The sequence below is a fragment of the Lissotriton helveticus genome, chromosome 3_1, assembly GCF_964261635.1.
Source record: "Lissotriton helveticus chromosome 3_1, aLisHel1.1, whole genome shotgun sequence".
In the NCBI taxonomy this organism is placed as follows: Eukaryota; Metazoa; Chordata; class Amphibia; order Caudata; family Salamandridae; genus Lissotriton; species Lissotriton helveticus.
Window position 1 is genome coordinate 1,788,482,818 of NC_136061.1, and position 27,988 is coordinate 1,788,510,805.

Sequence of the window (27,988 nt, forward strand, 5' to 3'; positions counted from 1 at the left end):
TTTAAAATACAATAGCAAAATGATTGGGAATAGACAATTCGATGTTATAATTCATCCTTTTTGAGCGCTGGACCAGCAGCCGACACCTTGTTTCGTTTCATTGAAACTTTTTCAAGGCTTTATCCATGATGAAAACACCGTCAATTTACAGAAAAATTAACGTCTCAGGTAAATGAGTCGTCTTATTCATAAAAATTCTGTCTATAGGTCGTATTCTACTTAAAGATGGGGGAGGCCGCGTCACGCGTCCTTTAAACACACTGATTGTTCTCTATGTATCGTAATCCTGTGTGGAAGCGGGAAACCGCATCACGTATTCTTTAAAATGACGAATTTGTAATTTTCCTCATTGCAAAGAGTCCCGGGCTATGATATGCCCCTATTTATTAGTCAATGTCTCGCGGCGGCTACTCTACCCCTTACCGTCCCGTGAATGTTTATGTGTAATAAGGTGTCCTGCACATGAACAATCACAATAGCAACATGGCAGCAGGGTGCCTGTGCTGGTGCTAGGCAACTTTTTAGGCCCCAATGCGAGGGAAAAAACAGGGGGATGCCGTATTCTTGTGAATACTGCGCATCCCTGTGTTCTAAAAATGTCAGAAGGCGGCGCTGCTGATTTTGGCACAGCTCCGCGCTCTGACATTTGTTTTGTAAATATGTCCCCTTTTATGCAATTCTCAACTGTCAATCAATTTAGCTATTAATAAAATGAGTGGAATAAGTCTAGGCTTGGTTTTGTTTTTCAAACGCAATGGGCCAATGCCTGGCAGGCATGTCTTTGAGACCGTCGGGATAGTGAGCTGCTAATGATTGGTACTCACTCTACTACTTGCTTTCAATATATATTTATTTATGCCTATACAATCCCATAACAGATGATAATATGTAACCAATTGATCTTTGCATTTGGAGCAGCAATGTGGCTTGCTGGGGTCTATCTTTAATTCTATGAAGCATTGCCGGGGTCATATAGTTTCTATGTCTCAAGTTGAAATGCAGAAGGCAGCACCTAGTGTTGCTAGAAGCTTCTTGTATTACTGCAAGTTCACTCTGACATTGTTTGTCTAAACTCTGTATTTCATAGTCCAGCTCCTGTTTCCCTCTGTCAGCTCCTATTTGGGTGTATACTCCCTAAGGGCCATGGAAAATCATGTTATATATACTTGACCCTGGCCCGCTCCCACCAGAAAATCAGAGCATGCAAAAGTCATGTGGAATGATCTAAGTGTGTGTTCCTATATCTGTCACACTGTCTTAGAAAAGACATGAAGAGTAAGTAATTGACTCTTATCTAGGCTGATGCTTCTATTGCGCTCTCAAGCAAATTGAGTGGACCCAATAAAAATAACTCACTTGTTTTCATGCAACCTTTCATTTGGCCAAATCCATTTCTACATCTAATTGTGCAAAGCAATGGATTTGCCATAGTGGTAAGTCTTGTGTTTATTGGTGTGTTTTACACCAACAGGTATGGAATAGTTTCTACACTGGTATCATGTCCAGCACCCATCGTTGTACCAATAGTTCTAGCTTGTAGCCGCAGCCCATGCAGGTAAGAGTGGGGGGCAGGTAGGGGGGAGGATTTCGACTGACGACAACAAGGTAAAATTAATCATTTACTTAATTTTTCCTCACCGTCATCTGTCGAAATCCCCCCAACTTGGTCCCATAGCTCATCACTCTCACTTGCAGTGGTCACGGCTGCCTGCTTGGCTCCTAAAAACAGGTATTGTGCAAGAGCATCAGAGCATCAGTTGTGAGCCATTTTCCGTGGAGCTCCCTATTAATGCTCCAATTTGGGTTGAAGCAACCGGCCGCAAACTGCAGTTGAGCCTCTACATAAAATGATGTTAGATCCGGTAATCTAAGTTCTCATTTTTTGTAGTTACATGTTAATCTGTTGATTTTAATTCTGCTACTTTTCCTGCCCAAAATCAATGTAATCAGTATTGATTGCAGTTGTCCAATGGTGGTCTGGGGGATCCAATGCAAACTGCGTTAGAATAAATATAAGCACCTGGGCAAACCGCCATCTTTGAGATGGCTATTCAGCCTGCCATCGACAGAAGCATGGGACCCATTTATCCAGTGATCTTTGCAAATCTACAATCAGTTTCTTTTTGTGTTCAGTTCATTCCATTTCTGCTGTATGTAAGTCATAACTCTTAGGTACCTGGACATGGGTGATTCCTATTGTATTTATAGCCTTGGGATTGCTTGCAAAGATACACCTACCAGGCTACCTAGTTGTAACATAAGTGTTTTATACTTGTTGATTCTTAGGGCAGGTTGCCTGCTTAACCTCTCCAGTATGCCCATTAGTCGTGCTACGGATTCAGTTAGGTTCATAATATACAGCAGTAAATCATAAGCATATAGTGAGACCACATACTTACAGACATGGATCTCAATTACCCAGTGTAAAAGTTCTAATTTGTCATGCCAGTGGTTCCATGGACAAGGCAAACAATAACCGAGACAGGGGGTTCCCCTGTCTCCTTCCCCTTCCAAGTTCCCACTTTTCTGAGATCATTCCATTTGTTTCTACTAAATGTGGGTGGTTAACTCCTCTCCACCATTGTAGTTTGCAGAGATTTAGAGCTCCGGACTCCATTTGGGGTGCGAAGTGGCTGGCTGCCAGTACCTAGCCACCACTGCCTTCCTGCCCCTGGGCTAGCTGCATTAATAACTCCGCATAGAAGTTAGAAGAAGTAGCCTGAGCCTCCGCTGCTCCAGCTCAGAGGAAATTCATTTAAGGCAGGAGCCTCAGCCACCTTAGTGCAGCAGCTAAGCTAAACCATTCCCAACTCAGCCAGCAAGAACTGCAGTGCGCATGGCGTTTTGCTATGCCATGCACACTGCAGTTTTTGCTGTCTGAGTTGAGGATGGCTTAGTTTCGCTGCTATACTAAGGTGGGTGAGGCTCCTACCTTAATTGAATTTTGTCTGAGCCAGAGCAGCAAATGCTCCGGCTTCTTCTAACTTCTAAGCAGAGTCACTATTGCAGCCAGCCCGGCAGCAGGAGCAGGGAGGAAGTAGCGACAAGTAGCCGATGCCATACACCACTCACCAAGGACTCAAGGAGGAGGCTTAGGTAAGGTGAAGGTCAGGTTTTAATATGTGGGGGTGGGGAGGTAGGGCGTGTTGGTGGGTGAGTTTGGGCAGGGGTGTCAGTGATGGTGCAAGTAGGTACCCCACCAGGGCACAGAACTCCACACAATTTCACAGAGTTTGCCAGTACCTTCTTGAAATTCTGCGAAGTACAACTCTGCAAGCTCCAACCAGGCCTAGTTTTACCCTCGCCAAGGGTTATGTATATAATTGCTGAGGCCATTTTAATCAATTTCAGGGCCAACGTTCAAGGCCCTCAACACAGCAAACAGGTAATTCAATGACACTGTGTCAAAGACTTTTTCAGTGTCTAACAACACAACCGTCCAGGGTTCCTGCCTACATTTCACCTACCTAATAACATGCCTCAATCTTCTAATGTTGAGTGCTGTGCAGCTGCCAGGAATAAACTCACATCGATCTGTATGCACAAGCTGTGTTGCCATCCCTGTAGCCTGGATGCCGGCACAATGCTTAAAATGTTATTGTCCACATTTAGCATGGACAGCAGTGAGCGTTATGCTCTGAAATCCACCAGTTCCCTCCCTGGCTTCAGTGGGACCACTATCAAGGCTTCCCACGTAGACCAGGGAAGGATTCCCTCATACAGCATCTCCCGATAGACTTCAAGTAGCTTATCCGTTGAGTATCCTGTTTTCACTGCTTATTTTTTGTGAAGTCCACTGGGTATTTAATTTTTTTTTGCTAACTTCTGAAAATCTGTGGTTATTAGTGACACATTTGCTTAAGTCTGTATTTTATAGTGTTTACAAAATCCATTTTTAAGTAGCATTTTTCTTGTAGCAGGACATCTCTAAAATAGGTGTCACTTGTTCATTTTTTTTTCAATGTACTTGTACTCAAATCCATAGATAGACATATTTCCTTTTTTTTTTTTTTATACATTTTTTATTTTGGCAAGCAAGTCAATACAGAAAACATTATATCAAAAACAAATTCCAGAGTGATTTTAGGGGAATATCAAATATACTAATTAACACAATATATTCTGACACATAATACCACGTCGGCCTGACAAAAAAAAACTAAATATAAGAAATCAAAAGTAGACAGAAAACATTCAATCTTCAAAGTTCCGAGTTCCGTAACAGTTCATCTTATAACATATAGGACGTATACAAAATTAACCCATATCCTTTCCATTTTTTCTACTGCCTTTCGGCTACTATTCTTAGCAAGAGCCTTTTCCATAGAGTATATTTCATGTACTAAGGTCAACCATTCTGCCCTACATGGTGGATTCGGTGAAATCCATGCTCTAGCTACCACCAGTCTGGCACAAGATAGTGCTATATTTAGCCAGCCGGTATTATTATTGCTTCTTGTATTTAAGGCAAGTAAGACCATAGGTGCAGTAAGTGGAAAGCAAATCAATTGTTTTTGGAATAGGGTATTTTCTATCTCTTGCCAGAATGTAGCCAAAATAGGGCACGAATATATCATATGAATGAGATCTGCTGCCACCAGATCGCATTTAGGACATTTAGTACGATCGCTATTTTTTTACCATTTAGAAATTTTCAGCGGAGTATGATAGAGTTGGCTGACCGTCCTATATAGTTGAAGCTTTAAGCTCGAAGAGTGAACTATTTTGTTAATATTAACAAACGCACTAGATATGTTCTGTGGTGTCACATTTATTCCCAGTTCTATAGTCCATTTTTGTGACAATCTCAGGCAATCATCCACATTATGTTGGCTTAAAAGTTTGTATCCGGAGCTAATTAAAGATTTCTTTTTTGTACTATGCAGGAAACCCCACATATCCGAGCTTGTAATTTTATTCAGTTTCAATTTTCATATTAATTAGTCCCTAACTTGCATATATTTAAGTAGCATTTCCCCTGGTAACTCATAAAGCAATTGTAAGGACGAGAACTGAAGAAAACCTTCAGAGCAATAAAGGTCTCCCAGTGTCTTAATCCCATAGATGGCCCAATCCCTCCCAGCTTTATCATTAAAGATACCCGGTAATCCTGGATTGTCCCATAATGGTAAGTCTGTATGAAAAAAAGTAATATCACAGAATTTCATGATCTGGTTAAAAATCGCTACCGAGTCTCTTGCTATCTTGAATTTTACTCGTTTGAAAAAATTAGGGTCTTGTACTCTTGCTAAAAATTGAGATGAATTAGTGCCTAACATAAATTGATAAAAAAAGAAATGGGTTTCGTTTTTATTTAGTAAGCTCCTAAGCCGTCCTAGAAAGGATGCATAGAAGTAAGACTTAAAGTCCGGAAATTCCAATCCGCCTTTTTCTAGGGATAGTTTTAGTATCGTCATAGATCTCCTGGGGGTTTTGTAACTCCAGACAAAGCTGCTGCATATTCCCTCCAGTTTCCTAAAAAATATACTATTAACTCGAAGGGGAATGGAACGAAAAATATATAAAAATTTGGGCAAAATGTTCATTTTAATCAGATTAATTCGGCCCAGGATATTCAATGGAATCTTGTGCAATTTTTTCAGAACCATAGAAGTGTGTTTAAGTAGAGGGTCATAATTCAATTTATTGATTTCACTGGTTTTAGAAGACATTTTCACCCCTAAGTACATTGCTGAATTACATAACCCCATCACTGGTTGGTTGATTTGATAGTTCATTAAAGTTTGAGTTTTGTCGAAGTTTAATTTGTAGCCTGAGATAGCCCCAAATTTTTTCGCTTCTTCTGAAATTCCAATTAATGCTTCTATTACATCTGTAGTGTATATGGCTAAATCGTCTGCATATGCAGTGATTTTAAGTATTTTATGTTCATGATCTAGTGGTTTTATCTTTTCTTGATTCTGCAGGGCATTAATAAAAGGTTCCATGGAGAGAGCAAACAGCAGGGGTCAAAGTGGGCACCCCTGCCGAGTCCCCCTTGATATTGCAAAAGTTGGTTATAATAGCCCCGCATAACTAATTTTAGCGTTGGGTTCCCTATAGATAGCCTGTATGCCTCTAAGAAAGCGATCTTTAAAGCCAAACTGAGTTAGCACTTCCCATGAAAAATCCCACCCCACCCGGTCAAACGCTTTTTCTGTGTCCAGAAGTATCATACCGAGTGGGGTGCGATTAGTAGCAGCTATGTCAAATGCCGTGATTGCCATATTGACATGCGCTGTGGTGTCCCTACCGGCCACAAAGCCATGTTGTTGTTCGTTGACTAGGTGAGGCATAAGAGGTGCCAGTCATAATGCTAGCAGCTTAGAATAAGCCTTAGCATCAGTATTTATTAAGGAAATTGGCCTGTATGACCCGCATTGTGTCGGAGGTTTCTTTTTTTTCAAGAAAAACATAATTTTTGCGGTTCTCCAGGATTCCGGAGCCTTACCTGTTGTGCCTATTGTATTCACAACTAGGCAGAAGAGGGGGAGTAATTCTTCAGCGCAGATTTTATACACTTCAATAGGAAGCGTATCTTCCCCTGCCGCTTTATTGGGTGGGAGAGAAAATACTGCTAATCGTAGTTCTTCAATTGTGTATTCCGCTTCCAAGTTGTCTAGTGTAAGCTGATCCAAATATTGTTTTACGGGGAGTTTATCATTTAAGTAACATTGAATCTGAGTTAAACTAATCTTGGTCTCCGGAGTGTATAATTCCTCATAATAAGAGGCAAATTGGTCCATAATATGTATGGGTTGTGTATGCAAGATATCGTTGGGGCCTTTTATAGACTTAATCAATGTTGATGCCCGATCTTCGGCCACTTTATACGCCAGGAGCTTTCCTACTCGATCCCCGCATTCATATTGCGAGATTTTATATTTAAGTATCTTGCAGCTGTGTTTTTCCCTAAGAGAACTTTTGATGTCTGAGCGTAGACCCAGTAATTTATTTTCCAGAAATAATATATCAGGACTGTTCCCACCCCCCTCTCTTAGGCAGTCGGCTAGGCGTTTCTCTATATGTAAGATATTATTAGTCGTTAATTTTGCTTCTTTTTTCTTTATTGCATTTTGTTTAAAAACATATTGTTGTGCTATTCCTCTGATAGAGGCCTTGCAGGCATCCCAGACTGTAAGAACACTGGCCGTGTCCATGTTATGTGTTATAAACTCCTTAATATGTTTTTTAAGAAGAGTCACAAAAGCCTCATCCGATAACAATTATCTTGGAAAAGTGAAAGGGCGCCTCTCTTTTGCCCTTGAAGTTATACCATATGTGAACATTATGGGATTGTGGTCAGAAGAAATTTTTGGCATGACCTGCATAGATCCCTTGCTTATTAGCTCGTCTGAAGCCCAAGCCAAATCTATCCTAGAGCAGAGTTTGTGGGGAAATGAGTAATAGGTATAACCAGGTATACCTGGGTAGAGACTGCGCCATATATCTTTTATGTTGTGTATTTTTGCAAACTCCAATATAGCTGCTCTAGTTCTAGGCATACGTATCCCTGTCCCTTTTTTTGTTGCATCTTGAGAATAGTTTAATACACAATTAAAATTACCCATTAATATGAGGTCTCCTTCCCACGATAATAATTCCATATTCAACCAGTCGAATAACTGTGGTTCATCTTTGTTGGAACCATACAAGGCACAGAAAACATACAAACTATTTTCTAGCCAAGTTTGCATTATTGCCCATCGTCCAGCTTTATCTGCTGCAGTTTTAATAACTTCCCCTTGCCAATGTCTTTTCTTTAAAATTGCCACCCCTCTTATAGGCAAATTTAAAGTAGTACAAACCACTAAATCATACCCCAGCTGTTTAAAAAAAATCTTATCTTTATAACAAACATGCGTTTCTGTTAACATGACCAGCTGTGCATCATACATTTTCAGTTCTTGAAAAACTAGATTTCTCTTAAGTTTATTGTTCAGGCCCGATACGTTCCAAGCTAGACAGCTGCTGTACGTCATTTTATGTAAGACCAATCAAAAAACTCTCTCCCTTTCTTATCACTCTCCATGTTACCTTCATTGCTAAAAAAAAAGTTTAAGTTCATTTTGATTTGCCAAGACATTTTTAATTTTCTCCCTCCCCTCCCTCCCACCCTCGCTGATAGACATGTTTCCTATTGCTTTTTATGTAAGATAGCTTGCTATGCTAATCCTTTAAAGCATTTCACCTACTACTGTCTATGTTGTCTGCTACGTGCAGGATTTGATACAGCACAGGAAGTTGTAGATGAAATATCATAGTGTGTTTTGTCCTTGTTACCAGTTCTTTTTATACTCTTGTTAATCACCATTTCTGACAACACTGCAGATATAGGGGCACATCTTTCCCTGAGCAACTGCCTTGTGAGCAAATCAGCTCTTAGATAAACAAGATTCATGCATTGGCTATGGTTCAGCCATCCTGAGGGGTTGATCTGCTGGAGTTTGCTTTGGGGGCAGGGCCGGCTTTAGCGCTGGCGGCGCCAGGTGCAACCAACATTTTTGGCGCCCCCCACCCCATGACTTCTTCCTTGGATTCTCTCACTACCAACGGGTAAAAGTGCCCCTCTTCTCTCTGATCATAAGTTATAGCTAAAGACAGCGCACACCCTGAAGTTAGCGCCCCCTCCAAAGAACAGCGCCCAGTGCAGCCGCACCAGTTGCACTGCCCTAAAGCTGGCCCTGCTTGGCAGACTGGGTTAGGCACTCACAAAGACATTGTTATTCCCCTATCTTGCCTGGTTTGGTTCATCAGGGCATTTTCTTCTTGCTTTAGCCCTCTGAAGACTCAGCTTTTCCCTATTCTGATTATCATTGCTGGAAGGGTGTATGACAACACAATTATTTTAATTTTGTATTTGTTGATCTCAGCTGAGGTCTGGATCAAATAAAAAAATGTTACTGTTTTTTTTACAACTGACGCCATTACAGCGCAATGCCATTACAACGATGTTGTAACAATGCAAGTGCTGTTACAATCCGTTATCATTACAGCACAAACATTCACGATGCATATGCCTTTACAAAGCATCCCTTCCCAATGAACTTCGTTGTAATAGCATGATTGGTAAAGGCATCTGCGTGATGAAATGTAAGTTTGAAAATGTAAGCATTTTACAGGCAAGTATAAACGCTATATATAAATATATATATATATGTATATGTATATTTATGAAAATATACATATATATATATATGTATATATATATATGTATATTTTCATAAACAAACATATATTTTCATACACAAACAATTCAGTGCACACTTTGCACAGCAGGTGCCAGGTGTCGAGGTCAGACTTAACCTTGTAATACATTTTTCCACAAAGATTCACCATACTCCTCAGGTCTCAGTTCATAGTTTCAATTTAATCAGCACATTAACCACCATCACCACTACCAATGTTTAAATTAAGAAATGGTCTTGTTCACGGTTTACGTGACTCCAACCTCTATTACCATTATTTATAGTTCTGCCATATTAGCCCATTATGAGGCATCATGGGACTTGTAGTACTCAGTTACCAAAGTTATCTAATGGGGATGTTGTTGCATGTTACTTAAACAGGGTATTTATATGTTGGATAAACATATATTAAGAAACATGCAAAGAAAAAATACCATCTTATTTCTCTTAGTGAGTTTTACATTATATTAATCTGTTTCTTTTTTTCTCTGTATTTTTCACAATTCTGGAAAAGAAGGCCTCCTCAGTGAGGAAGAAGCATTATTCTTAAATAATGAGAGTCCTCTAATGCCCACGATGTACTTTCTGCCAAATGTACACAACACATTAATCAAACCTCCAGGCAGGCCGATCATCTCCAGTTGTAAGTCTTTGTACGAAAACACGACTGTCTATGTCGATCATTTATTGTCACCCATGGTCACCAACTTGAGCTCCTACATTAAGGATACTGGAGACTTTTTGAGAACACTTACCAACACTGGATGGCAAAATGGTTTTTACCTAGTAACCATCAACATAGTGTCATTATACACTTCGAGATATATATATATATATAGTGAACAAGGCGGACTTGTCCGCCGAAACGCATCGGTCGTTTATTGGAATGAAAAATCTTTGATTTTCATACACGGAGTCGGTGCCTGTTCTTTCTAAAGCCAAACCAGGATTGGATCCATATATATATATGTTTGACAGTGTTTTTAAAAAAAAAATTGATTGGTTAACTGGCTTATTAAGTGTATCTTAGTGAATACATATATTAGCGAGTAATGTTTAAATATTTAAATATATGCATGAGTGATGTAATATGTGACGTCATCAGCCGTGCATTGCAGACGTGCAAGTTATAGTGAGTCCAACTAACTATAACGTGGGAATTTCAATGGTTTTATGCGAGTAAAGTTTCCAGCTAACTATAACTGGTGTGAAACCTATGTTTTTTTCAGTGAATTTCAAAGGTTTTTTAAATGCTAATTCCTAACTATAACTGGTGTGTAACCTATGGTTTTTTCAGTGAATATATATATATATAAAATGTATATGGCAAAATGAAACCCCTCATTTTGTTCCTTTTCAAATTAAATGTATTAAGTGTTACCACTTTATTCCAATCAAGATGACTTCAGGTGTGCCATACTTTTGTCATAAGTAAGACTGTTAGCGTTCTAGTTGTTCTTTAGAACACTCTGGGACATTCTGTCATTGGGCTATAGTTGGGCTACATCTGGCTGATATTTGGGCTACATTTGGGCTCTTTTGTCTCTGGTGGCCATCTTGGGAGACTGCATATCAGAATTTTTTTAATGAAATATAAGAGGATTTGAGAAGTCACTCAAAATGTGCCCTAATTTTTCTTTCTTCAGCACTAATCATAATTTCTATGGCAAATGAACCCCCTCATTTTGTTCCTTTGCAAATTAAATGTTTTAAGAGTTACCACTTTATTCCAATCAAGATGACTTCAGGTGTGCCATACTTTTGTCATAAGTAAGACTGTTAGCGCTCTAGTTGTTCTTTAGAACACTCTGGGACATTCTGTCATTGGGCTATAGTTGGGCTACATCTGGCTGATATTTGGGCTACATTTGTTTTTTTTTGTCTCTGGTGGCCATCTTTGGGCTACATTGGGCTACATTGGGCTACATTGGGCTACATTTGGGCTCTAACATATATATAGCCCAATGTAGCCCAATATATATTTTTTCAAAGTTATTTTTCGTAAAAACCACTGGAGCATATATCTTGAGACATAGCAAAGGCACAGCGGGGTACCAGTTCCTACAATTTTGCCAAGTTTAGTGGAAATCCATTCAGCCGTTCGGGCTAAAAGTGAGTCCAACCGCCCTATGGAAATTAACATGGGGAAAACACATTTTGGGACCCCCCTTTTATCTCGGCCCCCGCTTGACGGATCCCCCCGAAACTTTCAGGGAAGGAGCGGAGCGCAGCGAGACAAAGTTAAGGAAAATTACAGGCAGATCCCTCATTCGCGCCAAAGTTATTCCCAATAGAATGTTGCGGATTTCCTATGGAAAACGATCCTAACTATAACTACCTACTGGCGACCGCTAGTAGGTAATATATATATATATATATATATATATATCTTCTCCTGTTGTCCTGTGCTTAGAAGACGTTACTCCACAAGGATTAGTTCACCTGAACCTTTATTTTAGCAGACAGCGTTGCAGACAGACGATTTTTCAAAGACGCCCTGACGTGTTTCGAGGCATCATGCCTCTTAATCATAAGGTAATGGAGTTAGTGCGCGACTACGCATTTCCAGCTCTTTTTGATCCCTCTCTGCATGCCGTCCTCACATGAGTATTCTCATAGCATGCTGGGCGTTGTAGTGCTATTTAAATACCTTTGGTGGCCCATCGAGCACTAACCATTTAAAGTCATTATTCCAGTCTATTCAAGCCCTCCAGTGGGCCTCAGTTTGAAACGTTGTCCGTCAATAAACCAACAATCCTTGCGCCTCTCCCTGTTAAGTCCTACCTTTAAAGCATCCCATACCACTGAACATGACTTTGAGTTGTGGTTGATATCAAGAAATTGAACAATTCAGTGTCTAATATGACTAATAAACAAGGTGCCCTGTAAAAGTTTCCTGTCGAACAAAAAGGATCTCGGAAGGTCGACAGATAACTACGGCAAGAATAACTAACAGAAGTGGACCGTGATCCGCAGTGATTCTAAGGCAAACCTGAATTTGGGCCCCTGAGATTAGCGTCCCAGAGATCAAAAAATTATCTAACCCAACAAACTTTTTGTGTGGATGTGAACAAAACGTGAAGCCCAGGTCAGGATACCTCAGTATAGACCAAACATCTACTAGTCCATGACCGGGCAGCAACTGCTTTATGCCTTGAAAACTTTGGACTTGCTACCCCTTTAGTTGGCAACATCTAGCTGTGTTTCTTCACAGCTCATGTGAATATTAAAATTGCCACACAATATCAAAGGTGTAGGTCATGATGCTACGTTTATATTAAGATCTTCGAGTACCTGTGTCTCATCTTGATTCGACCAATAAACTGAGCATACAACAAGCGTAGCAGCCCAAACTATACACTCTGTAATAACCCAATGGCCCTGCTTATCAGCTAATATTCCACTCGTGCCCTGTGTACCCTATTTTGCCATGATCACCATCACTTAATTTGTCATATTCTGTTGTGAGCATGCAATTAGCGTATAGCCAAGCTCGGTTAAAATCTTGTGTTTACCCCACGGAATGTGGGTTTCGTGTATGCAAACCACATCAGGTTTCATCTCCCGCAATTTGGCCCCTACTTGCTGCCTTTTCCGCTTATTATTCAGACCTCAAACATTAACAAGCCCTAAATGTGCCAACCTATCCCCATCCAAACTATCCCCCATTAAGTCAAGCAGCACCATCCCCATAAGAGACTCACTTAAAAATTTCAATTTGTATGCACCCATCAGGCTTCCACACGTTATGGATTAATTTTCTATGCCAACCCCCAACCAACCCCACCGTGCACCCCACCCCAAGCACATGTGCACCCTCCCCACATTTATCTTCGGGGGATCCACCCCATCCCAAAAACAAGGCAGTAGAACCCATGGTCCTGTGACATGAAAAGCTCCAACCTAACCGGATCAGCCCCGTAACAATATCTATCTAACTCAGCTCACCCTGTCACTGAACCCTAGAGCAGAAAAGAGAGTGGATAGATAGGCTAAGACCCTTGTGCCCCAACTAAACTGACTGTAAAAATTCTTTAGCTTGAACCTCTGCGAAACAAAACAGGTTCTTTCGTTATGGATTATCTTCAGCTTTGCCGGATTGAGAAGAAACACCCGTGCACCCTTACCCTGAAATAGGGAGATAAGCTGCCGAAGCTGCCAGCATTTTTCTACTGCCTGGTGGCAAAAATCAGGCCTGACAAAAAACTCACTCCCCTTGCCTACCATGTTTCTATCTGGTCACGTCAATTCATACACCGCCTGGCGAGCCAGGAAATTATTTAAAATATCAAAATTGCCCTGGGTATAGGAGTGGTTTGTCCAGCTCTAGGTTACTGTTGTGAGAAAGGGAATCAATGCCCCTTCTGTATTTCTAGATTCCAATTCCAAAACGACATTTCAGGGAAAGCTTCAGAATAGTGTTCAACAATGAACATTTGAAAATCCTGTCCCTCCATGCCCTCTGGAATACTCAAGACTCTAAGGTTTTTCTATCACATGCGATTTTCTATATCAGTTAGTTTCCATTTTGTGTCATCTTTTTGTAAGCGTATTGCCTCATTTATAGATTTATGAGATGCAAGCTCATCCTCTGTTGAAATGCGGGCCTCTGCTTTGTTCGTCCATTCTGCAAACTCTGGACAAGATTTGGCAATACGCCTTTACAGAGTTTTGGAGTTTTCGACATACTCCTTACATTCTTTGACTCTCTGTACGTATCTCCTCTCTGTCATTATACTTTGGTAGATCACAGCCAAAGCTATCTCCGTACGTTTTTTCACCAGTGCTTTCTCCATTTGATTAGATGCGGACCCCCCATCAGCCCCAAGTCCCACTGAGAATGAGTAATCCCACTGAAGTGTCCCTACATTAGCAGACTGTGCGACATCCTCAAGCAGCTCATGCCTCTTGCGTACTGTGAGAGAGCCAGGTTCCAGCTTGACAATACCTTTTTCCTCAACATGCATGCTACTTGCTTCACTCCAGCAACTATCAGGTGACTCTCCTCCAGAACATGGCCTGAGGATAGACAAGGTCTCATCTTCTGATGAGTCAGAGGAATCCGACAAAGAAAAGAAGTTGTCACCAGAATCAATATCTTTTACACAGTCTTGATTGCCACTAATGCCTCTCACCCCCTGTCCATCAGGCACCGGAATGTTGTCCGCCTTTAGTTTCCTCGTGGCAGATTTGCGTTGAGTAGCACCATTTACCCGTCAAGATTCATTTTGCCCATGGGGGATTAGGGTTGAGAGAGGTATAGAGGAATGCCCATTGTTACCCCTAACCGCTCCATCATTTCATTAGTGAGGCCAACCTCAGCTTTACAGACGTATCTTATTTGCCTGGCAACTTGTTGAGCTGATGAGCGGCATCAGCCCTCAAGTGAGGCTGACCAACCCCTAAAGACAAGTGTGGCTGCCCACCTGGCTCACCTTCGTAGATTATTGCAGTTTTGCCGGGAAAGTGAAGGTATATTTTTCTAACCCACAGGCTTGCCTACATCAGTTTTGTCCTGTTTCTCCACCGCACTGCGCTGTGATCCAAAACCATCCTTCACAGTCCCAGAAGCACCAGCAGATGCACAAGGCTTTCTGCCCCAGCGACCTTTGGAGGCATAGCTGCTGATATCATGGCTGGAGCAACACTGCTGTCAAGAGCAGCGTTGTGGCTGAGAAGCAAATCCAGAGGCAGGCAACAGGAGAAGCGTAAGGCTGAGGGGGAGTGTAGCAGAAGAACACAGCAAGTAATGAAAATTAGTCCTATCTTCACAGCCACTTAAAGTATATGACAAAGAATTGAAGCCGGGTCAGCATAACCAGATCTTTTTACATTTGCAAAAGTGGGGGTCTGGGAGCAGCAGCTTATGCGCATGACACAGCGAGCGCCATCTTGCTTCCCAGAAAGACCAATAGCATAGATGTTACAAACATTATCAAATGTCGATGCAATTTAGTATAGGTTGACCAGACTAAGCACAAAATTACAGAATTTTACAGCATTGTAGTAGAATCCATTGCAAGATACAAGAGGGGACCTTTGGTTGACTATTTTACCCAGGCTGACAATTCCGCTGATAGTATAAAATGTCTGGTTAGGCACCAGCTTGTCTGTGATGTCTGGCCTGCTTTTGAACCAGACTTAACACCACCAGTGATAATCTCCTTGCTCCCAGCGACCTTCTTCTACTCAAACAGGACTCTTGGAACAAAACTTGGGAAGGTAAACCTTCAGCAGCACTAATCTGTGACTGTATCCAACCTGCACTCCATCATGGCCGACTTGAGCTTTTGTATGTGACCCAATCTAGCATGACCAAATATCCCCTGTTTGCGAGTTATGCTTCTAGATGTTATTACGCAGTTTATTCTTAAAAAATGAATAACTCAGATTTTACTTTTTGGATGTTTGCCATTTTAGTTTTGTTTCATTTATTAAATTAAGCTCCATTTGTCTTTCTTTTATTATTCTCTTTATTGAAAAGACTACACAACTCAGGGCACAAATAAAAAAGAAAGCCTTCTACCACAGTACCATATCTTGAAGTCTTACAGTGATGAACACCAAACAGTTAATTGAAAAAAAGCAGCTAGGGGTACATTTACATGAAAATGATGCAGCATGGTCAGTATTAACAAGATTACAGTGCATCCCTGTGCTCACCCCTGCGGACGATAATAAAATAACTGCCTAGCGCCAATGCAGGGTGCCTGCTTTGTAGGGATGATTGTCTGTGTGCGAGAAGGGGACACCTTCCTGCACAAAAAGAAGCATTAATGGTGTTTTTCTCCTTCTATATGTGCTGCAGAATACAGCACACATATAAAGAGCAGACAACAAAGAGAAATAAAAGTATTACTGCTCGTTGTGCCACATTAATGCCTTCTTTTGAAACCTAATAGTTTTTAGTTTTGCCTTAGATTTACGGATCCTTGTAAATCTGGAGCAGTGTCAAAAAGAAATGGGTGTTGCTAGTAAAACCCAGAGCAACATCCATTGCACACCCCTTTGAAGCAGAAAACTGCGTTGCAGAGGGCCTTATTTACAAGGTTGTGTTAAGCCACTAAAAGTGGCTTACCGCAGCCTTGTAAATATGGGCTTGCATAGAGTGTAACCGGAGCATCAAAAAAAATGTATGCTCTGGTGGCAATAGATGTTTGTAAATATGCCTCCAGTCCCTTGTAGTGATGGATCACTCAACGAGGAGGGTTTGTAGGGTGTGGCTGCATGATACATACTCACAGTAGAATAGAAGAAATAACTCAAGTGAACAATTAAATATTGTGAGGAGCAAACCATAAAGATGCCTGGAGGACATGCGCTTGGAGGAATATTAAGGGAGAGGAAAAAAGGTGTAACAGGGCCAGGGATCCATCATCACTCTGTTTGCTTGACTGTACCAAGGGGAATTCTAATCGAAAAGTTGGAGTGCTTTTAGTCAGGAAAGTGGAATTCTGCGTTGCATTGTTCAGACTTCCTGCTGGTCATGCCCTCGAACAAGTCAAGCAAGGTGTGGCAATCCCCTGCCTCCCAGCTGGCAAAGGAATAGGCCTCAAGGGTCGACTTTGAGTCCAGTTTATGAGCAAGTGAAGTGTTTGTAGAGGGGAATGTGGTGAAGCTCCTCTGAAGAGCAATGCTATCACAAAGGATGGTGCTAGAAAGCCTGGGTTGTTTACCTACCCAGAGAAAGTACAACTGTTCCATTAGAAGTGTACTATGTCCTTGTGTGGAATTGGGGTGAGTAGTGTCTGGAAGAAGTAAAGAATCTTTGGGAGAATAGTTTCTAAAACTGTGCTAATCCTTCCAACCATGACGGATGTGGTGGTTTTCACTGGCAGAATGCTTCCAGGATGGATTTGCCTTACCTTTGGCCTGTTAGCCTGAGTCTAGGTCTTCAAGGAGGGGGTCAGCTTAAGACCAAAATAGTATATGGTTTTGGGGGCCTATTGAAAAGATGCTAGGGACTGCAGAATCAGGAGATCCAGGCTAGGTATTGTAAGGTTTAAAGTGTTTGGCTTAGTCATGCTGACCTTAAACCCTGAGATCTTTTTGAAAGCTGTCAGGGCTTGGACCACTGCAGGGAGAGAAGTGAGAGTTAACAAGAGGTTATCTGCAAAGATACTAAGTTTATGGAAACGTCCAACAAAGGAAAGGCACCCTATGGACGGATGGCGCTTCTAGCAAGATAGATCAGGCTTGTGTATAGACCAACAATCTGAATGGTAGCTGTTGGGGTGACATAGGAGGCCATAACTCTAGTAACTGATGGAGCGAGATAGAAAACAAAATTTTGTTTAAACTCGCAAAGTCACATTTCCATAACCTGAATAATAATATTAATGATTTGTGATGTAATTTACTAATTCAATTTAGATTAAACTTTACACATGGGGGAACTAACATATGTGCTCATAAACGTGCATAAGTGTTGCATCTTTTGTTCGTGTAAAATAAAAAAATAAAATAATTTGTTGTTTTCGTTTTTGTCATTATTAACTGCTGCAAACTAAAAGAGGCATGTGCTTAATTTGCTTTTCCTTGTCTATGTGATGTCATTTCTACTATTCTAGGTGCACATAAGTTTCATGGATTCGTGAAGACTGGTAGATATAAACGCTGCTTTATATGTTTGCATTTGCTAGGTAACATTAGACTAATTGGGAGGGTTAATTAATTAGTAAACCTAGGGTGGATACAGAATCAACATTATTTCTTACATTAATACTTTTCTTGTGTTTGTTTATTACTAGAAAGCATAAGTTGCCTGCTTTTGGGCCTAGTTTGCTCGAGTTTGCTAAAGCTGAATTTTACTTCTGCACAAGTCACGAGATGCCCATTCTGAAAAAGTGTTCGTCAAAGCTACATTCACTAAGCAAATCTGACATGCTGTCACCATTTTGTCGGACGTGGCCAAGGTCGGAAATACAATTTTGTCAGCTCTAACTTGGCACCCGCGGAAGTGAAATGAACACTGTGAGAACATTATTTTACAATTGTTGCAAACCAAGGAAGCTCCTGGTTGCTTTCGGAAAAGACAATGGTCTTTAAGAAATGTGACCTAATGGAAGTTTTGAAATGTGGGTGACATGTCACTTGTCACTCTCAACCAATGGGACTTCGTGGATTTATGAAAACTTTCCTTCGCTTAGTTTAGCTAGCATAGAAAGGTATACAAAGTCATGCCCTTAGGGATGGGCTGGCTGCTGCTTTCTGACTTTCCGAAGAGGGTGAAGTGCTGTTGGACTTTGCGTGGAGCACGTAAGAATCCTCAAAGAACTTTACTTTATTTTCCATTTATTTAGCTTAGCTAGGGACTTAGGCTTTAGAAATGTTAAACTTTTAAAATCTTACTTAAACTTTGAATTTCTTACTTAAACTGTATTTTTCTCATGAAGCTTTTCAACTATGCTTACTTTAATGCTAATAAAATTACAATAATAAAATTTCATTTTGAAATACCATAATTTAGTAAATAAAATCTTACTTTTGACAAACAAGCTGGTCTTGATTATTCAGAAGTGCAGGTTACTATTAGCTAGATTCCATCGCCAAATGGTGGTCGTTTAAATGGTTAGGATTTATTCTAATGACAATATTCTTTCCGCAGATGTATATAATTGTATATATTTTGTAAATAAGGTGTACATAGGTTTAATTTGACCACCTGATTCAGTAGGCCCAAATATGTCATGTTTATAAATGGGTCCATAAGTTAGTGTAGAATTTTGTTTATAGGTTATGAAGTTGGGTAGCGTTGTTTATGATATATTTTCTATAGGCCGCTGGATCAATTCTCTGGTAGCAGAAATTGATGGTTGCTAAGGGTAACCAAGGTAATATGTTGGTTGCTAAGGGTTACTAAAGTGTTATGGTATGGAAATAGGATCGATGTTTTAACACATGTTGAGTTTGTTTTTCGTGCTATCTGTAAGCTATACCGGTATAGATTGTGTGGCGAGAAATTAGTCACGCAAGTCATCTGTTCTGTTTGCAGTGATATCGCCGAGTATCACAAGTGGTATCGCCGTGTACCATAGTGTTGTCGCCGTGCAGCACAGTGTTAGGACTAGGTGTGAATCTTGTAAAGTGAGGGTTTTCTAAGAAATTAGAGCAGCATGAGAATAGGGACAAAGCGCCTTCCATAAAACTCACTGTGATAAGAGTATTAGTTATATCCGAGCTTGAATGAAGGGCAGAGTAGCGTCGGTGCATGATTACCTATAAACAGGTTAGAGTCCTGTAAGGGTACATGTTTTATATCTATAAACAGGTTAGAGTCCTGTACGGATAACGTCGTTATTTTGCTAACGGTGCATGATTTCTATAAACAGGTGAGAGTCCTGTACGGATTTCATGTGTGTTTGAATTTAGGGAATTTTCCGTGTGAAAGTGCGAGTTTGATTTGTAATTTATGTTCAAGTGGAACTCTTAGAACTGTCACTTCGCGGTGCGTTCAGAGGAAAACGAGTTCATAATTTTACGTGTTAGAAGGGTGGGGTAAGAGTTACTCTACTAACAATTGAAAATTATCCTTAGTGTGAATAGCGCCGACTATTCCGAAGTGTGGATACTTGAATGTATGTAAACTATCCTAAATAGTGAAACAAACAGATGAGTCCTTATTGTCATTGTTTAAGAATTAATTTACACTGAAAAGTGTCCTTAAAATGGCGCTGTGAAAAGATTTTGTGAAGGAGGGGTAAGCGCTAGGAGTGAGAAGCGAGAAACCGCAGCTGCTGTGTACGTCACAGAGCCGCGCTGGGATTGGGTGACCTACGTCACAAGCTATACTCTGATTGGCTCTTGAGTCTCTGACGACCTGTAAGCTGATTGGTCCTTCAGAAAAACTCAATTTTTATCCGTTGAGCAGGAAAGTGACGTAGCTCAACTGTCATTGGCTTGTTGGTGTGTTTCGCGCACGGATTGGTTGCTTTGCGGAACATCCCGGAAATATTTTACGAACGAATTTACGAACTAAATTTAACTTTTAAAAATGAGTTATCATTTTAAACATGTTGAGAAAAAGCCAACATTATTTCAGAAACTTAAAAATTTATTTTCACCTGACAAGAAAATCGAAACGCGAGGTGGTAAATTACTTCATAAGTATAAAACACCTGCAGCTTATATGGAAGGTGAATATGGATATCATACTGTTTTATGGTTTGATAGCTGGAAACGCTATACAAAGAACGACGGTGTTTTAACTTGGCCTGATGATGGTTCATTTAATGTGAAAGTCTTGAGAAATTTACGAGAGAAAATGAATGCTCTTATTCCAAAACCGAGACCAACTCAATTTGAAGCTTTAGTTGAGTGGGAAGATGAGATGTATCAGTTACAAAGAGAAGCTAGTGGAATTAAAAGACCTTCTAAAACTCCAGCTTGGAGAAGAGATACTCATGAAGACAGGTTGCGAATGTGGAGGCAGGGAAACATGAGTGAAGGATTGTATTTAATTCAGGAAATGGTTATGGGTACTCCTGCTGGGAAATCTATAGAAAGTGAATCTGAAGATGCAGTTATGGAAGAAATATACACTACAGCTAGAAAGAATCAACCTTTGAGACCTCCTAGATCATGGTCTACTCCGGTGGTTTCTACTGAAACTTCACCGAGTGCACCTCCAATTAATGAAACTCCAAAACTTTATCCAAATAATTGTGAAATTATTGAAACTCCAAGAAGACCAGAATTTGATAATGCTCGAAATGAAGGTAGACATTTTACAATGACTCCAAGAGCAAGAGAAGCTCCAAAAGACTATGCAAGGGAAACAAGAAATATTGAGACAGCTGATTCTGCTGAATATTTAAAATCTAAGGAAGAATTAATTAGACGAATGACAAAAAGCATGGAAGCTGTGACAGTTCCAGTAACGATTGGTCCTGTTCAGCCTGTATTTGACCAAAGAGAATCAAACAAAACAGGGTTAACTATTCCTTTAAATGCAGAAATTCAAAAGGTTGCTGAAAAATTTTACTCAGACATATCTGAAATAAACTCTTCGAGATCGAGAATGCCAGATTTAACTTTTAATGAGGATTTATCTCCAAAAACACCAATGGGTGCTATTTCAGATGTAGGGAGTCCTGAAGTTAGGGTGACTACTGCGAAACTTGATGTGGCTAAATTAAAAGCAAATATTGAAGAATTAATAATTGGAACAATTGGTCCAGATAGTTTGAATTATTATCGAGATGATGAACTACTGTTCATTTGTAAAAGTATACAGTGGAAAACTAAAAATAAATATGATCAGTTAGAGGAACTAGCAGCGGAACTTGAAATTGATGTGAGTAAACAAAAGAATTTTGCAAAGCATTACAGACTAGACTTTTCAGAAAGTGACATTGAGAGTTTGAACTCAATGGGAAGAATACTGCATATAAAAGATTTGATTGTTTACATCAAAAAGCTGGGAGAACTCAATAAATGGAGAGTAAAATGGACGAAAAAGAAGGAAGATGAAAGATTGGAAAAATTGTCAAAACAATTTCCAATGAGAGAGATTGCAGGTGGAGGATATGTTCATGTCCCTTGGTCAAGACAGGACATACTGCTATTCACAAATGACTTTCCAAAATTGAGGGAGAAACCAGTAGAGTGGTATAGACAAGTGGATAGGTTTATCAAAGTGTCAAAAGTTCTGTGGATTGATTTAGATGGATTTTTCGACATTGTCGTTCCATCAGATCTTTGGACAGAATGTAAAATATCAATAAGTTGGCCAAAAACAGAACCTGAGCGTATTAAAGAAACAGGTGCTCCAAATCCTCTTGTAATGGATTTTTATGAAAAAGTGATCGTTTGGATGAAAAACAAAATTCCACCCAAAGAAGTTGATTGGGTTAAAATAGAAAGGACAAATCAGGAAACAAAAGAATCTGTTCATTCTTTTTATGAGAGGTTACTGTTAATTTTTAAACAATACAGTGGCTATGAAAAATTGGATGAAAAGGATATGAGTCATTTTATCTATAGATTCGTTTATGGACTAAAACCTGAAATTGCAGATATGATCAGGAATAGCATTGTAGGATGGCAATCACTTTCTGTGGATGATATTCTGAGAAAAGCTAAGTATTGCAGTGATGAGTTAGAGGTAAGACAAAAGAAGCTCAAAGAGAAAGCCATGTGGGCTCAGGTAAAGGTGGCTGAGCAACAAATTGCCAGCATGGGTAATAAGAACACAAATTTTGTTCAAACTGGAAATACGAACCAGATACAAGGAAAACTTAAAGGTAATATTTTTCCAAGAAAATTTAGCCCAAAGATTGAGGAAATGAAACAAAGATTACCTTGTTTTAATTGTGGCGAATACGGACATTGGAGAGACGAGTGTCCTAAACCTCCTAAAAACTTAAAGAATCCCTTATTAAATCCACAGATGCAGAATGGTGTTGACCTGCAGCAACAGCTACAGATGCAACAGGGGTTAAACGAGTTAAACATTCAGCGACAGCAACAGCAACAGGTGAATAACTGTCAGGATCAATTGCCGCAACCACCATTTCCGAATTGTGGGGGAGTTCAAAAATATAATCCAAATGTAGGATTTCAGGGAAATGAACAGGTAATAAAACCACAAAAACAGCAAAAGCAACAAAGGGTGCAAATGCAAAATGCTTCACAACAATTTTTATTAACAGAAAGCCAAGACAGTGATTCAGATGATTATTGCTGACGGTGCCCGAGAGAGGAGGAAGAGTGTGTTGTTGGAGCCACTCTTGAGGTTGACCAGTCCGGTCCATTTGTAAACGGGAAAGTTAACGATGTAGACATCACTTTTCTAGTGGACACTGGTGCTACCCGTTCTACTGTTAGATCAGTGGAAATTGAAAACCTACCTCTCTCTGGGGATACCATCCAAGTTGCTGGAGTAAGTAATCAACAAATTAAAACTGATTTAACTGATCCAGTTCCAGTTGAAATTGGAAATTATAGAGACAAACACAGATTTGTGGTTTGTAATAGTAGTCCAGTAAATTTACTAGGCAGAGACATTCTGTGTAAAATGAATTGCAGAATATATTGTTCTCCTGATGGAGTTGAGTTACAAACAATGGAGGAAGATGGTTTATACAGAATGACAATGATGATGATGGAAGCAGAAGAAACAAAATTGTTTCCTGCATTTGAAAAGAAAGATTTGCCTGAAGAGCTCAAGGAAACAGTGAAACCTGATATATGGGATTTTACTGGGAATGAGATGGGTCTAATGAAAAACGTAGATCCAGTAAAAATTACATTGAAACAGGGAATAGAATTTCCTAATATTCCACAGTATAAAATGAAAGCAGAAACAATTGAAGGTATTACGCCTATAATTGAAAAATTAATCAAACAAGGTGTATTAAAAGAAATGGAGAGTAGTCCTTGTAATTCACCAATTATGGGAGTTAAAAAGTCAAATGGAGCATTTAGGATCGTACAAGATTTGAGAAAGGTTAATCAAATAGTTGTTCCATGTTGTCCTGTGGTTCCAAATCCAGCAGTAATTCTGTACCAGATTCCACATGATGCTGAATGGTACACTGTCATTGATCTTTGCAATGCATTCTTTACTGTTCCTTTACATCCAGACAGTTATGAAATCTTTGCTTTCAGATTCCAAGGTAAGACCCTCGGATGGTCTAGAATCCCTCAGGGCTATACAGAAAGTCCTTCAATCTTTAATGAGTTGTTAAAAAGATCTTTGGACTTACCAGGTAGGTCTACGTTGGTGCAGTATATTGACGATTTGTTAATAGCTGCAAAGACAGGAGAAAATTGTGTGACAGACACAATAATACTGTTAAATCACCTTGCAGAAGAAGGACATAAAGTGTCTCCAGGAAAATTACAGTTTTGCAAGCAAGAAGTAAAATATCTTGGTCACAGAATTGCAAAGGGAAAAAGGCAAGTGACAGTTGAGAGAATTAAAATGATTCAAGCAATGCAACCTCCAAGGACACAAAGGCAAGTCAGAATGTTCTTAGGAATGGTTGGTTACTGTCGACAATGGATAAGTGGATTTTCAGTAATTGCAAAACCACTACAGAGACTGACAAAGTCTGATGTAAAAGATCCAATTATTCTCAATGAAATTGAGATGGAATCTTTTGAGAATTTGAAAAAGAGCTTATGCCAAGCTCCTGCTTTAGGTATGCCGAATTATGAGAAGGATTTTGAACTGTACTGTAGTGAGAGAGAAGGATGTGCATTGTCTGTATTGATTCAGAGACATGGGAATTTAAAGAAACCTATTGCATACTTCTCTGCAGTTCTTGATCCCATTGCAAAAGCATTACCAGGTTGCTTGAAAGCAGTTGCAGCTACAAGTGTTAGTCTTGAACAGAGTGAAGGAATCATTATGGGATTTCCTGTGAAAGTTTTTGTGCCTCATTCAGTTGAAATATTGTTGACAAGAGGTAAAACTCAGCATTTGACAAGCAGCAGATTGACAAAGTATGAGAAAATCATACTAGGAGCAGATAATGTTTCGATTTTAAGATGTTTGAATCTAAATCCTTCTACATTACTGCCTGACTCTGAGATCATTGATAACATCGAAACAGAACATGAATGTTTAGATGTTATGGAATTCTGCACGAAACCAAGACATGATATCAAAGATAGACCTTTATCTGAATCAGATTTTGTCTACTTTGTAGATGGCTCATGTTTGAGATCTGAAGGAGGTGTCTTGAAAGCCTCATATTCAGTCTGCACAGTTGCAGAAGTAGAAGAAGCATCATGTCTTGAAGGAGTTCGATCAGCACAAGTAGCTGAATTAATTGCTTTGATTCGTGCTTGTGAAATATCAAAGGATATAAGAGTTACCATCATTACTGATAGTCAGTACGGATATGGAGTTGTACATGATTATGGACAACTCTGGTCTCAGAGAGGCTATATGACATCAGCAGGGTCTCCGATTAAAAATGCAGTTTTCATAAGGAGATTAATTGAAGCAATACAATTGCCGAAAGAAATCGCAATTGTCAAATGTGCAGCGCACACTAAAGGAGTTGATTATATCTCAAAAGGCAATGCATTTGCAGATGAAACAGCAAAATTCTGTGCAAGAAAAGGTTATTCATACAATCGGGAAAGGAGTAAAGAAACTGATTCTAATTCATTAATGCTAACAACAGTTGTAGAAACATGGAATGAGATTAGAGACTTACAAAATGAAGCAGATGATGAGGAAAAAGATCTGTGGTTAAGATCAGATTGTAGACCACGTGATGAAGATGGAGTGTGGGTTTACAAAGATGGCAGAGTAGTCTTACCAAATTGCTTGATTGCTGATATGGCCAGATTATATCATGGTCCGGCGCATCTTGGAAGAGATTCTATGATCAGACTTTTCCTGAGAGACTTGGTTCAATACTAAATTCAGAACAATTGCAGAATCTTTTTGTCAAAGGTGTTTATCATGCCAACAAATGAATCCAAACAGAAAATCATTGGTAGGGACAGGAATAATTGGTCGAGAGGGTGGTCCTTTTACCAGGTTACAGATGGATTTCATTGAAATGCCCTTACACAATTGCTTAAAATATGTTCTTGTGATTGTTTGTTTATTTTCAAGATGGGTAGAAGCATTTCCTACACGACATTGTGATTCAATTACAGTAGCAAAACTACTGCTCAGAGAAATTATCCCAAGGTACGGTTTTCCAGTCACTATTGAGAGTGATGGAGGAAGCCATTTCGATAACAAACTAATGAAGTTAATTTGTGAAGCTTTGAGCATTGAGCAGAAAATACACTGTGCATACAGACCAGAGGCATCTGGGGTAGTTGAACAGATTAATGGAACAATTAAAAACAGAATTGGAAAAATGTGTCTTGAAACAGGTGTAAAGTGGACAGATGCTCTTCCACTTGTTTTAATGTCATTAAGAAGTACACCAGATAAAAAGACAGGTTTGAGTCCTCATGAAATTTTAATGGGAAGAGTTATGAGGCAAGCTTTTGTACCTGTAGGTAAATTGTTGAGCATAAATGACAGTGCTATTTTGGATTACTGTAAAAGGTTATCTGATATAGTGACTTCTGTATCTAATCAGGTGGGAACTGAAGCACAATCAAATGAAAAAGTTTTGACACATGACCTGAGGCCTGGTGATTGGGTCAGAACGAAAGTACATCGGAGAAGAAATTGTCTGGCTCCTAGATGGCAGAAGCCTAGACAAATAATTTTGATCACTACTAATGCTGTAAAATGCAAAGGATTGAAACGTTGGATTCATCCTAGTCATACTATTCCAGTACCAACTCCTGAGAGTTCTGATGTTGAAAGTGATACTACAGATGATTCTGATTCTGAAGCAGAAGGTGAAATAAATCCAGATTCTGAAGATCGACAAGAAGGTCGACATCTAGAACCTATACCTGTGAATGACAATTCAACAAGAAAAGACTTGGAAATTATTGAAATAGATTCTGAAGGTGAAGAGAATCTGTTAAAAGGAAAGATAACTGAGGATTCAGTTGTTTCTATTAAAGACAGAGAAGCGAAACAAAAAGAAGTTTCAGACCTGGAGAGTATCGAAAAGCAGAAAACAAGCTCTGGAGTAAGGAACAGAAATCCAAAGTCTGGGAAGTTGGAGGTAATTGAAGAAGAAGAAGAAGACGAATTACCAATACCAGTATTGGAAAACAGAGAAGTGTTCCTGAAGGAGTAAAACTGCCGAATAGAGAAGTTCCTGAGTCAATTGAAATTTCAGACTACGAAACTGAAGAAAGTGACGTGGATGGTGAAAGTGAAAACAGAAAGAAAAGGGCTTGGAAGTCAGAATCAAATGCTTCTGAACCAAAGAAGAAATACGTGAGAAAAGCAGACTACTGGCCTGGTGGAAGATTAAGAGTCAGGTTGATCAAGAAACCTAAAGAGCAAGTTGAAGAAATTAGTAGTCAAAAGAGTCCTGGAAAGGAAGTGGGAGTTGGAAGGAAAATTGAAGTGGTGTCGAGAAAAGGAAAAAGAATAGTGAGACCAAACCAGAAATACAAGTCTCCTGAGTGGACTTATTTAGTAATTCCACCTGTTATTGACATTTATGGTAGTAGTGAAGAAGAAAACGAAATAGAGGAAATTAGTGACAATGATTGAAGTACAGAAAATTTAATTTGGCAAAAGGCTGAAGAAATTTTGTTAGCTGACATAAGGTCGAAGAAAAACTGTTTAGTTGAAGAAATCTTATGTATGACATAAGGTCGAAGAAATCTTGTTTAGGGTTTTAAAAATAAAATTATTTTGAAAGGGGGGTATAAATAGTTTATTTCTTAGAAATTTTAAAATAAATTTTGTTTTTAATTTTGAGGCAAAACTAACCAAAAATGCCTTATGTTAAGGAGAGCACTTCAAAGTGTTCTGTTTTTAAGAGATGCTGTAAGATGACTCTGGTATGTCTGCTCATTTTAATTCTGCTCTGGTTAGTTTTAGCTGTGATCATCCCATTAGAGATGAATAGAGAATTACACAAAGTTAACATGACAAGCAAAGCTTTGATTAGTCAAACTAAACATAGTGCATCTGCTAAAGTTATTGATCATCAACCTAACATTCATCAAGATAAATCTATTAGTGATTTTTCAAGTAATACATTCACAAAGCTTTTGAGTGAATATGTCAAGATAATGGATGCAAAAGACTGCTATGTCTGCGTCAAGTTACCTGCTTCTGTTTCTGAGGGAGTGACATACAATATGCTTCCTCTTACATATGGTGTAACATGTAGTGTGTTAACTAGCTTATTTTATCAAACTGGACGCTTAGAATATTACTATTCAGATTTTGACGAGATTTT

General features: G+C 39.4%; 1 protein-coding gene across 2 annotated transcripts in view; it reads right to left on the reverse strand.

Annotated features, from left to right (window-relative positions):
• Nucleotides 1-27,988, reverse strand: part of LOC144823812 (uncharacterized) — a 230,014-nt gene that overhangs the window by 146,250 nt on the left and 55,776 nt on the right. The window contains exon 2 of one of the 2 annotated variants that reach the window (XM_078682667.1): nt 23,897-23,941. The exons of the other annotated variant lie outside the window; for it this stretch is intronic. The gene's annotated coding sequence lies outside the window, so the exon portion shown is untranslated. The remainder of the gene's footprint in view (nt 1-23,896; nt 23,942-27,988) is intronic. 2 annotated transcript variants of the gene reach the window in all.